This window comes from Macaca nemestrina, chromosome 18, assembly GCF_043159975.1.
Source record: "Macaca nemestrina isolate mMacNem1 chromosome 18, mMacNem.hap1, whole genome shotgun sequence".
In the NCBI taxonomy this organism is placed as follows: domain Eukaryota; kingdom Metazoa; phylum Chordata; class Mammalia; order Primates; family Cercopithecidae; genus Macaca; species Macaca nemestrina.
Window position 1 is genome coordinate 29985069 of NC_092142.1, and position 14169 is coordinate 29999237.

A 14169-nucleotide genomic window follows, 5' to 3' on the forward strand; every position below is an offset into this window, starting at 1 on the left:
CTACAAGGTGAGAGTAAAATCTCCACAGCCTGTGCAGACCCAGAAAACTGAGAAATAAATATTAAGAGTTCTGAAAAAAAGTTACTGTTCAACGTATAATTGGATACATAGCTAGCATATTTTTAATAACTAAGGGTAAACCAAATTATCTTAAAAAGTAAAAAAGAGAGAGAGAGAAAGAAAGGGAGAGAGATTGTATTTACCAACAGGAGCTTCTTGAGTGTACACTTCAAGAAGATAGAAAAGTTATCTTATAGAAAAATTAGGGAATCAAAATTAAAGATAAAGAACCTGTAGACACAGGAGACTGTAGGGGTGGACATTGAATTCAAGAAACCACTAAGTCTTTGGCGGCATAGGTTTCAAAAGAATTTAGATAGATTAAAAGTGTCATTAAATTATATATCAAATCATCTACTTCTTGGATAATTTAACTAATGTCAAAATAATCTATTTTTCAGACTATTTTTATAATTAATTTATTTAAAATTTATATTTATATTGCACATTACGCAAAATTTTGATTGTCCTTTTATCAGAACTAATAAGTGCGAAAGGGCTGACAGTGGAATAGAAACTGCCCGCAAGCCTCTGGACACTCACAATGACTGAGTCATAAGCCAATAATAGAGATGAGGAGGATGAGATAATCGGGTCCACCCACTACGTGACCACAAAGCAACTCACCAGCACCAGGAAGGTCTGGGTGGCCCCTTTCTCTGGGGAGGTTCTTGGAGAGAGGTTGGTTCTATGAAGGTACTGGGATCGTCTCTGATGCCTGGACAAGAGAACTACCATGTATGCACTTGAGAGCAGCACGATTGCTACAAAGAAGACATTCGTAAGCAGTGGCAGCATGAACGACAGGCTCCTGATAATGTAGCTTATGGAAGAAAGTGAGCTGTATTTACCCATACTTAGCACATCGGTCTTGGTCCCATTAGAAGAAGCCACAGTGGGCCGGGTGTGGTGGCTCACGCCTGTAATCCCAGCACTTTGGGAGGCCGAGACGGGCAGATCACGAGGTCAGGAGATCGAGACCATCCTGGCTAACATGGTGAAACCCCGTCTCTACTAAAAAATACAAAAAACTAGCCGAGCGAGGTGGCGGGCGCCTGTAGTCCCAGCTACTCGGGAGGCTGAGGCAGGAGAATGGCGGGAACCCGGGAGGCGGAGCTTGCAGTGAGCTGAGATCCGGCCACTGCACTCCAGCCTGGGCGACAGAGCGAGACTCCGTCTCAAAAAAAAAAAAAAAAAAGAAGCCACAGTGGAGGGGAGCAGGTTACTACTGAGAGATAAACTGAGAACCCATAGGAAGAAGAAGGAGTGAAAGATGTAACCTGTGAACTTCTGTTCACTCTTTGCAGATGAGGAGGTGCCAGGGCTGACGGCGACGGCATGGCGCATGCTCAGGAGGCAGGTGGTGCAGATGGAGAGGCTCCCCATCACCCTGTGCATGTAGAAGAATGCCTTCCACTTGAAGTCACTGTAGTCACTCTGAAAATACAGTGACTCAAACAGGTCTGGAGATGCCAAGAAGATCACAATGAGGAGCAATACTAAGTGGACAAGGGCCAGGTGACAGGTGATGTGGTCAGTGGGCTTAGGCCTCTGATCCTGAAGGAGGGAGAAGATTTGGAAGAATAGGAGGAAGTTGTTGGCTGTGAGTCCAACACCAGCTTGAAAAAGAAGGGCAATTGTTAGTAGTACCTTAACTGGAACATGGTCATCTTAATGATGAAGAGGAATTATATTTTATATATCTGGGAAAAAAAAAATAGACCTCTTATCATCAATGTGAGTTATTGTATAGTCAAAATTATTACTAACCTTATCATTTTAATTTTACCCGTTTATCTTGATTAACCCTGACTATCTCATATAAAATTTTTAAATGCAGCCTGAGTATTATATTTTACAACAAATAACTCACATATATATCAAATATCAACACATCCACAATCACACCTATGTACGGTGCACATTATCTATACTCATATAGTACCTGTGGCTCACTCCTCAAAAAGCATTTCTTTACTTTCTGTATTTTTTGTTTAATTTTAACCACCCATAATAACATGCATATAAAATAAATCATGGATGCTTTTACCACTGAACTGACGTAAACTTTATGCTAATGGAAAAAGAATCACCAAAAATTTTTTTGAAAAATGTTGCATTGAATCGATCCAATATCCCATCACTCTAATGCTTTTCTTATTGCCTCCCTCTTTCATATTTAAATACCCTTCTAATTGCATAGGGCTTCTGCTAATGATGAAGATAATCTATCGTGAAGTCAGATGCTTATTAACCTTGACACCATCTGTACTTAATTTTCCTTCGTCTTATTAGCTAAGATATTCACAGGATCTGGGGTTTAGGATGTGAACATTGCTGTACTAACTGTGTCTTTTCAAAATGGTCCTGATTCTCTTGAAGCTTAGTTTTAACATGGTACTCCTTATCTAAACCCTCATCATCTCAGAAAGGAATTACAAAAACCCTGCTTCCAATTTTCAAGAGAATGAACAAAACATTTCTAAAGTTTATGGCATCCATAATTTCACATTAAAATGCTTATGTAAAGATCTTTTACTTGAGCCTTCACTTAATACAGGAATACCCTCCCATGCCTTCAAAAACACGTTGCTCTTCAATAATAAAGGCAATTTTCTTCATATGTTAATTGAAAGATCTCTATCAAAGTAATTTTCTGAAACTTTACTGAATAATTTAAAAATTGTTCTCATGTTATTTGCTCTGGATGCTGGCATTATGATTTTATTAAATCAATTCAATACTGGCGTAGAACAATTCAGCTGTTTAATACTAAAACAAAATCCATAGGCACTCTATTTTTCTTCTGAGATGTAAAAGTGTTCAATTGTTTTCAAAGTCACTTAAAACTACACTAGTCCCTAAGTGTAAATATGTAAGGCAATGCAAATTATGTGATAGTTTGTGTTTTTGGCTCATACTCAGAAAATAATGGCTGAGGTAGACATTGCTCTAAGACCACTTGGTGCATATGAGTTTATAAAAAAAAAAACTGCAGCAAATAATTTTTACTTTTTATCCAAGCACTTAATCTATTAAAGGGACATATTTATTTCGACTTACAGATCCAACCAATTGATAGTTCTCAACAATATACATTTGTACCCTCAGCTCAGTTGGAATCTGTTGCCATATTGCACTCAGGAGAAACACCAGAAGAATATCGACAGAAAGTCTTAATGATCTTCACATTATAAGGTTCACAATCCAGTACAAGTTAAGCAAAATTTGGGTATGAATCACTAACATACATGGAATTATTTAATAACTATGTACCAGAATCTTTTTATTATTATTCTTCAGGTATTGTAGGTTATCTAACAAAGAGAGAGAATAAATGTAATAGAAAAAGTAACATAACTAATAATTTTAATATGTTCTCTTTTTACCCCAAAGACATCCATCTCACCATTTTTCATTCATGCCCCTACTCTGTAAATGACTCACACTATTATGTGACCTTCTACCCAATGGGACTCTAGGTCATTGGTGCTGAGCCTGGACACTGAGGAGGGCCATGGTTCTTGTGGATTGAGATCAACAGGTAAAGTACAAGAGTATTAAATATGAATTTCACATAGGTAAAAATAGTGAGTATATATATATGTGATATATAATAATAGTTATGCATAGAAATGCTACATGCAAATGTTCAAATATTTTATAGTTATATTAAAAAGTTATTGGTTTTCTTTCTGAATATTAAACCTAACTGTATGCTCTGTATTTTTATTTGCTGAGTCTGGCAATTCCAACATAAAATAATCATGAAACCTGAAAACATGGGATACCACTGAGAGAAATTAAATAGAAGAAAACGATCTATGAGGTCATATAGGTTGATCTGAGTGTAAGAATTGGGTCCTGTTTGATACAGTACACACTCAGAAATCCAAACGCAAATCTCAGCACTCACTATGAGATCTGGCAACCAGCTTGCCTTTGGGTTGAGGGTGAAGCCCCTGAGCACTCTCAGAAGACAGATAATACAGATAAAGTTCATCTTCATTATTCTCACTTTCATCTCAGGATATTCTTAATACTGTAAGCCCCAAAGGATATGCACAATCATGGATGTTAGGGAAAACATCCATCCTTTCAATGGACCAGTAATCAAAGGTTGATTATAAAGTCAATGGGCTTGATCAGACATCAGAAAAAAAGATTGTCATGAGAGAAAGAAGTTATTCACAAACCTATCACTATTTTGCATTACAGAATATGCTATTTTGGACAAGATAAAGTTTTATTAAATTGATTTTTTCATCATTATAATAATATTTACTATTTAGAATTGTATTTTTTATATGTTTTAATAGTTTTTTTACATTCTTCCTGACATACATTTATGCATAAAAATCCATATCAGAAAATAAATAACACCTTGTTTTATTTTTACTAGTTTAATAATCAAAAACGTCATATTCTCATCAATTTCACCATATTCTATGAACAGTGTCCTAGAACATATTACTAGCCATCAACTATGGTTATAAAGAATGAAGAAATTATGAGAATTGCACATGACCTAGTTGGTAGGGCAGTAGGACTTTTTATTCAATGGCAATAGTTGGTAAACTGACAAACACAGCTGGCAACATCAGAAAAGGGAGTCACCTTTTCCGGCTAAAACAATTTTATAAAAATCATTTGTGTAATGTACAAATAACAAAAGAATAATTTTGGCAAGTTCCAGATACCACTGAGAAATGAAACTGGAATGCATCTACTATTCTATTGCAATTTAACTTAGCAAGAGTGCAGACGGTAGCACAGTGCTCACTAAATGCAGATATTCACGATCTCAAGACATTTTATTTTCACCTCATCTGAGAAAAAAAACATGGGAAAAGAAAGTGTCACTGCAGAGGTAGGAAACAAACAAACAAAAAAAACCACCCTGGCAGGGCATGATCACTAATTCTGAACTTTAACTTTTTGGAAATCGTAAAATTATGTGTGCCAGTGCATTTGTTTCTGATTACCAAACTCTAAAATTTTGAGCAAAATATAGGACTTTTTTTCCTAAATGCTTTCAAGGTATTTTACCATCATATCCCTGTGTATCAGAGTAACAGAAAAATTATACTCATATTAACTGTGTCAAATATTGTATTAAGAAGGAAATGGAGGGGCATGCCTTTCTGCTCAGGTACCCTGATCAGGAAAAATTAGGATCGATTAAGACTCATCTTTTCAGACATCTTCCCTCTTCTACATGAGCACAGGGCTTCTAACACGAACACATTTAAGAAAAACTTAAAATTCTCTTATGGTACAGATATAGAAAAGTTTGCTACTGATCAAATTTCTTAAGGCTTTCATGCCCTTGTGAGTAAAAAATGGACAATTTCCGTCATTGTCCTTTTGTTTCTTCTGTTTGCAACAGTGTCTTGGTTTCATTCTCTCTGTCTTTCATTTTAAAGATACATAGACACTAAAAGACATTAACCTTATTAAATACAGAAAAGTTAACTTGTGAATTTCAACAATTGAGTTAAAAATTACTTGTCACTTTTTGTGACTATATGTCTAATAGGGTTAACTGCAATTTAAACTTTTCAGAAGAATAAAAAGAGACACTAAATTCAGAAGATTTTCTAGTAAGAGAATGCTAAATTATTCACTTCCCAAATTATTATTCTCTCCTAACGAAACAATCTTATACAAGTGAATACACACATCTTATATGTTTTAGATCATTTAGAAGATCTAAATATCAAACTAAATTTAAAGAAATATTTGAAATTGTACTGGATAGTACCAGGCTCTATTCATGTAAGTTGGTCACTCACACTATTGAGTTTAAATATATAACAAAAAAATGATGGTGCCAGATAGTTTGTGTTATCAAGAAAAAAATCCTTCTAGTAGCAATTACTGTAATCCAATAAGACATAATCTTTTTTATACTCATCTGCTAAATTATTGGTATTGTGAAATGTTGAAAATATTTTATGTTATGACATCGTTATTTAAATAGTGCTAACATATTAAAATATATTGAAGTATCTCTAAACTTTAAAAAAGATATATGATTAAATTATTCTAAATTAGTTCCACTTGTTGTGTGTTGAAAGAATTCTTCATAAGTACATAAAATACTTTGTCATGCTAGTTTATTGTAATCAAAAATAGTCTAGTAAAGTTTCAATTCAAATATGATACTATAAAATCACAAATTTCATTACATGAGTATGTAAATTTGTGTGTTCATAATATTAATAACATTTATATTTTACCTGGAAATTCTTACTAATTCAGTGAGAAGTAAAAATAAAATTATGAGAGAATCACAGACACAATGAAGAAAATCCTACCTCTTCCCACTATTCACCTGAGTCTTGAGCACTCACTAGTAGTGAAGGAGAAACAGACACTCAGCAGCTGAGTCTTGGAGTGATTCTGTGCATGTGGATTGTGGTCCCTGAGACACAGTTCTAAGAAAGAAATGCTGCCAGTTCATTTCCCTTCAGGCCCATAACTGTGTTATCTCAGCAGCTGCAATTGAAACGTTCTGAGCAAGGACCTATCCTAATTGAGAAAAACACTGTGATTAGCCAAATTGAGGTTGAAGCTGAGCTTCAATTATCTGTGTACCTTCTGGTCTCAGAGGAAGGGGAAAGACAGCAAATCACAAAGGGGACATTTACTTACTGGAAGTGGGGAAGTGGAAGAAATGGGGGAGGCTGTGTGGTCAGAGGTGGAGCAGCAGAAGATATGGAAAGAGTCAGCCCTTCTGCATTTGTAGAAATCACAGGGAGTTATTGAGACAGTACAGACGAGGACATTGCCTTTGAAAGAATTTTATTTGGCTTTGCAAGACACACGGAAGTTGCTGGCATCATGAGACAAAAGTTAGGTTATTTTAAGAAAAGTTAAGAAAAATACAAAAACACAACAAAACAAAGATGTCTACTAAAATGATGTTGGCCTACAAGAAGAATAACTCCATTGTTTAAAATGTTTTTATATACATAGGTCAAGTTAGATATAAATATTATGATCTTCTAAATGTTTTCCTTTAACTCTTGACTTATAAATTCTATTGTCGAAAGTACCATAAAAATAATTACAGGGATTTAGAAAACACTAGTTATATTTTATTTATTGCAATTTCTGTTGTACCATTAACAAAAACCAGAAATATCCTAAATTCCCAACAAAAAAAGACAGATTAAGTTAATTGTGGCAGAGTTACAAAATAGAAAACTCTTCAGCCAGAAAAAGTGTTCTGAAGAATGCTTATTAATGTAGAAAAGAATTTCAGAATATGTAAAATGAAAAAAGCGAACAAAAACAGTGATATAGTATTTTGTGATATTTGAATAAAATTACATTCACATGTACGTAGAAAAAGAAAGGTGATATGCTGAGATGTTAACTGTAATTTTTTTGAGTTGTAGAAAGACTATAGTAAACATATTAAAATATAGATGTTAAAATATAGTCCATATTTTTATTTGCACTTTCCAACTTTTTCTGTGCATGTATTGCTTTGTAATAAGAAATTACCATAAAATCTATTTTAATTCATCATTAAGAACCTTGTTTGAAAATAAGGAAACATTGCACCTATTAAGATAATAATCATTTCCTTTTGAAATGCAAATAAAAATTTGGCGGTTTCGTCCTTGGCATTCCAAGGGAAAGGACCGTTCATAATGCACGAGTTTGTTTCCCTGATCCTCAGTAGAATGGCCCAAGGTAGCAGTTAGGGAACCACTAAAACTGAGTAACATTCTTAGTTCCCGCCAAAGATGTACCTTCTTTTTTTTTTCTTTTTTTAGACGGAGTCTCGCTCTGTTGCCCAGGCAGGAGCGCAGTGGTGCGATCTCGGCTCACTGTAACCTCCGCCTCCCGGGTTCAAGTGATTCTCTTATCTCAGCCTCCTGAGTAACTGGGATTACAGGCGCCCGTCACCATGCCTGGCTAATTTTTACGTTTTTAGTAGAGACAGGGCTTCACAATGTTGGCCAGGCTAGTCTCGAGCTCCCGACCACAGGTCATCTGCCCTCCTCGGCCTCCCAAAGTACTGGGATAGCAGGCAGAGTCTCTGTGCCCGGCCAGCACTCCTAAACAGTGCTTTCGACCTGGCATTAGCACTTCCTCTGAGGCTGGAGGGGATGTCTTCCATGGATAACCACCAGGTACATCCATCCTCCCTCACTGATCCAGCCCTGCCTTCCTTCCTCTGCCTCTTCCCACGGACTGGCTTAATTCCTCTCTGGCTTAATTTGGGGCATGCATACTTGTGCCCATTGCTCTGATGCATAGGCTTGGGTAAGGCTGATGCAAAAAAAAATTTTTAACCTCCACAATTATGCATCATTCTCTCCATAACTATCTCCAAATTCAAGGGCCAGACATGCATTTTTGAACCATCTCAGCAGCTCTCTCCTGCCACTTTTTGTGCTTCTTAAGAGTCAACACGGCTTTTCTTTTGTGAAGTGGAAGTGGAGAGTCCAGCCTTTGTTATGGCAATGAAATTCCCAGGAAGGAATGAATCATAGGAATTTAAGGTTGTGGGGTGACATTGTCCTGGGGTGCAACTTCAGTGCAAGAGGCACATGTGATAGCTGCACTCTTCACAAATATTCATGCTGCGAAAGATAAAGAAGAAATAAATACCATCCCAGATCAAAGAAGACCAGGGTGACAGAACCACCCAATGTCATGTGTGAGCCTGGGATGGATCCTTTGCCAGGAGAAAAATAAATATGGCATAGAGAGAAATATCACATAAAGAGAAACATAGCATAGAGAGAAATATAGCATAAAGAAAAATATAACATAGAGATATGGCATAAAAAGAAATGTAGCACCAAGAAAAATATAGCATAGAGAGGAATGCAGCATAAAAAGAAATGTAGCACCAAGAAAAATATAGCATAGAGAGGAATGCAGCATGAAGAGAAATTCAGCATGTTGGAACCTCTGGCAACATTTCAAATGTGGTAGGCTGCCATGTGATTAAGGCATTAAATCAAATTTTGTGAATTCGAAAGTTGTAGTACAGTTATCGTAAGATATTGATTTTCTTCTGAGAAAATAACATTAAAGTATTGGTTTGAGAGAGACAGAGAGAGGGAGACAGAAAGGAATAGAGAGAACGTGAGAGAGAGAAAGAGTGAGACACAGAGAGAGGAAGAGGGACACACACGCAGATTGGAAGAGTAAATATGGCAAAATGTATAATGTTGGTGAATCTAATAAAGGTCCTTTGTACATTTTGTAACTATCCTTGTAACTATTCCATAAGTTTGGAATTACTTCAAAACAAATTATCGTTTGTTTTGTTTGAAAGAAGCATGTGTCACTTCATAAAGCACTGACACCTGCTGTAAACAGCAGGAATTGTTGATGAGGCAGATCAAATTCTTATCTGTTGTGCAGTCAATCAAAGAACCAGGCATACCTGCATGGTTGGAGATGGAGGACAGATGGACTGATGTATTCCAGCTACAGGCAGGAGGTGTCTCCTAAGAACAGAACCTGCCACTTTACTGTGCTCCCAGATTAAATTAGACACGTCTCCATCATATATTAGAAGCCTGTATGTGTATATATGACTCTTCTCACCATGTATTAAAGAAATGATTTTACTTTTACTTTGCCATCCCCTGAATTATTTTCCTCTTTTCTCTAGAGTAATATATTTCAAATGTGTCCTGCAAATTGCCTTTCTGAAATAATAGTTGTTGCGATGTTAAACGATATTGTGGTATGACAAAGACATTTTCAAATTAAGATTTTATGACACTGATGCACTGCCTTCTGCACTGAGGAAGCAACTCAGATTCAGATTTTAATACCTGAATACCTACCATTGTGAGGGAAAAGATGGCCTTAACACAGTGCAGTAACTACGGAGAGTTTGGAGCTACTGAAAAGTTGTTGTATGATTTACTTGGCCTTTAGTTTCAGAGCATGGAAAATTATTTTGGAAGTTTGTTTTGATTTTAGAAAAGATTTTAATGACTTTCCCTAGAACAAGTTTCTTTAGATCTAAGACAAACTGACTTTACTTAGAAACATATGGCTATAACAAATGCTATGGGAAAATGGTGTAAAAAATGGTTGATCATTTATAGAAGTTACATGGTTCATGTCTGTGCACCCAAGACATAATGTGACCAGTATGCATCATATTTAAAATCTGTCTTTATGTGACACCCCTCTTAGAACATGACATTTCTATTTATTGTCTCATGTTGTTACCATGTGTGAGTCAATTCGGCAGTTTCTGTTACCTGGTGCTTTCAATTTAAATGAACAACTGTAATAACAGTTTTTCTTTTCTTTTTATTTTATTTTATTTTTTTTGTGAGACGGAGTCTCACTCCATTGCCCAGGCTGGAGTGCAATGGTACAATCTTGGCTCACTACAACCTTCGCCTCCCAGATTCAACCAATTCTCCTGCCTCAACCTCCTAAGTAGCTGAGATCACAGGCATGCATCACCACACCTGGCTAATTTTTGTATTTTTATTAGAGACAAGGTTTCGCCATGTTGGTCAGGCCTGTCTTGAACGCCTAGGTGATCCACCCGCCTCAGCCTCCCAAGTTACTGGGATTACAGGCGTGAGACACCTGGCCCAGCAATAACAGCTATTTTTTTTTTAATAGAACCCATTATGTACCCAGCCCTGTGCATGATGTTTGAGATTTTCTTTATGTCCAGCTTTTAAGGGGTAAGATGTCCAGGGTCATAGAGTTTGTCAATGGAAGGACAACTTTTAAAACCCAGGTTTTTTTTTTCTGGTTTCCCTCTAGCACCCTGCCTTGCTCAGCGATTCAACAGGAATACTGTAACTTTCAGTTTACAATGCAACCTTTAGTCTACACAAGCACATTTTGGGCAATGGCATATTTGTGTCGATACCATAAGTCTTTGAGTATTTCCCTTGCTTTATATATTCTTCTGCAACATAAAGCTGAACCTGGAACTTAATCTTAATCTTGGAGTACCAAGAAAAAAACATAAAACTCTTACAAATCTACTTGCATGTAATTGACTATTAGAGAAAATCAAAATGTCCACTTATTACACAGATTTTAAAATCCGTCTTTATTAGTTCATTTTCATACTGCTATAAAGAACTGTCAGAGACTGGGTAATTTATAAAGAGGTTTAATTGACTCACAGTTCAGCATGGTTGGGAAGGCCTCAGGAAACTTATGGTCATGGCAGAAGATGAAGGAGAATCAAGACACCTTCTTTACAAGGCAGCAGAAAGGAGAAATGCTGAATGAAGTGGGGACAGCCTTTTATAAAACCATCAGATCTCGTGAGAAGTAACTCACTATCACAAGAACAGCATGAGGGAAACCGCCCGCATGGTTCAATTACCTCCACATGTCTCTCCCTTGGCATGTGGGGATTGTGGGGATTATAGGGAATAGAATTCAAGATGAGATTTGGGTGGGGACACAGAGCCAACCATATCACCATCCATAATATTAAAATCACTAATACTAAATTGTGTTCTTATCACACACTGTATAAGTTGTCAGATTTTGGAATATCTTGCTAGATGTTTTCTCAGTTTTTAACCTATGTGCACATTTTGTTGAATACCATCTAGCCAGGCGCTTTGTGCATGGCATATGTAGCTTAATATCACATTTTCTTATTTTTAAGAAATAATCTTAAATGCTAAGCAAGGTTAAAAAAGAATAAACACATTTCGAGTTGAATTAGGAATATGAGTATACCTTTATTTACAAGTGTTACCATGCTTTAATTGAGGCAAATTTTGACATGCCAAAAAGAACAAACAAAAAAAGTATAAACACGAAAATTCTTCAAAGAACTGACTGTGCATTTGGACTAAATCAAGCCTAGCTGGTGGGAACAGGGGCTAATGACTCTTCACTCTCTACTCAGGCCCCTTTCCTCAATTCTGTTCCATTATTACAGATTGTATACTGCTAGTTATTCTAACTACATGTGATGCTTGCCTTGAATGGATTGAGTTCCTGATAGCAGACAGTTAAGAGCACACTACCATCACTCTACTAGAACGGTTTGAAGTGGTAAATTCTCAGTGTTGGCTTTACATAGAAAGGGCATCAAAGACTCAGAAGACTGCGTCATTTCTAACACATAAATGTGATTTTTTTCTAAAGAGGTCCCTCCCCATTATTCCTTTCTCATGGCTTCAAATATTAGTTATACCATCCCCAATCCTAACATCTCCTCTGTATGTGAAACTCCTATATCCCACTGACTATGTAACATCTCTTTCCGAATATCTAACAGCTTCTCAGACTTCTGGTCTCCCCCACTTTGATCTTGCAAGCACGCTTCACCCACCGTATTTCTCTCCAGCAAACAGGTTTGTCCTTTTCTTCCTCAGACCAAAATCCTTGAAGTCAACCTTGGCTCTTTTCATCCTACAACTTACCCATCACAATATCCCATGAGTTCCACATTCAAGATATGTGCATACAACAGCCATGTATCACCATCTTTCTCTGCCTTTATTAGAGCAGTAGCTTTCTTGCTGGTCTTTCTATAACATTTTCCCCTTGTCCCTGTTGCCTAGAGTGTATTCTCAACACAGCCAGCATAATCCTTTAAAGACATAAGACAGATCATATCACTCCTTGGTTCCAAACACCTCAAATGATTCCATTTCACTTTGAGTAAAAGCCTAAATCCTTATATTCATTCATAAGACAATACAAGATCTAGTCCCTAACCCCACACACTTCACCTCTGTCTTCTGTCTCCCCTTCATTCACAACGCTGAAGTTGTAGCCCTTCATGGGGTACCTTGAATTTGCTGAGCACATAATGCCTCAGGGCCTGTGCAGGTTCTGACTTCCCTTTCTGGAACACTCTTCCTCAACTTATCTGCATAACTGGCCTCTCAGTTTTTCCAGGTCTCTCCTCCAATGTCATGGTATTAATGAGGTCTTTGCTGGCCACCATATATAGAATGCTAGAATGGCCACTCCTACCCTGGCACTCATTGTCCTCTTCATCTGCTCTATTTTACTTCAGAGCATTTACTAGCATCACATGTAGGTTGACTTGTTTGTTCCTGTCTCCTTGCCAAACACACCGGAATATAAAAGCCCTGAGGGCAAGACTTTGTTTTGCTCACTACTGTATTCCCGGAACCTAGAAGAGAGCATGCGCATAGCTGGCACTCAGTACATACTTAATGATGAATAAATGAACCACTGAAGATTGAAGGTCCCCTATCCTTTTGTGACTGCTTGAAAGTATAATTAGCATCTGAAGGGGTGGCCTGCCCCTGCACACCTGTGGGCGTTTCTCGTTAGGTGGAACATGAGACTTGAGAAAAGAAATGAGACACAGAGACAAAGTATCGAGAAAGAAAAAATGGGCCCAGGGGACCGGCGCTCAGCTTACAGAGGACCCGCGCCAGCACCGGTCTCTGAGTTCCCTCAGTATTTATTGATCATTATCTTTACCATCTCGGAAAAGGGGAAGTGGCAGGACAATAGGATCATCACAGGGAGAAGGTCAGCAGAAACATATGAATAAAGATCTCTGTGACATGAATAAGTTTAAGGAAAAGTGCTGTGCCTTGATATGCGTATGTAAACATCTCCATAAACCTTTTTAGTGCATAAAGAGCAGCATTGCAGCTAGGGTATCCCACCTTCAACCCTAAGGCGGTTTTCTCCTATCTCAGTAAATAGAACATACAATCGGGTTTTACACGGAGACGTTCCATTGCCCAGGGACCGGCAGGGGACAGATGCCTTTATCTATCTCAACTGCCCAGAGGCCTTCTTTCCTCTTATACTAATCCTCCTCAGCACAGACCCTTCACGGGTGTCAGGTTGGGGGACGATCAAGTCTTTCCTTTCCCACGAGGCCATATTTCAGACTATCGCATGGGGAGTAACCTTGGACAATACCTAGCTCTCCTAGGCAGAGGTCCCTGCGACCTTCCGCAGTGTATGTGTCCCCGGGTACTTGAGATTAAGAGAATGGTGATGACTTTTAACAAGCATGCTGCCTTCAGCCACTTGTTTAACAAAGCACATTCTGCACAGCCCCAAATCCATTAAACCTTGAGTCACCACAGCACATGTCTCTTGCAAGGACAGGGTTGGGGGCAGGGT

The 14169-nt window shown here is 37.6% G+C and overlaps 1 pseudogene; it reads right to left on the reverse strand.

Annotated features, from left to right (window-relative positions):
* Positions 1–474: 474 nt before the first annotated feature.
* Positions 475–12834, reverse strand: LOC139359756 (vomeronasal type-1 receptor 45-like; annotated as a pseudogene).
* Between the last annotated feature and the right edge of the window lie 1335 nt (positions 12835–14169).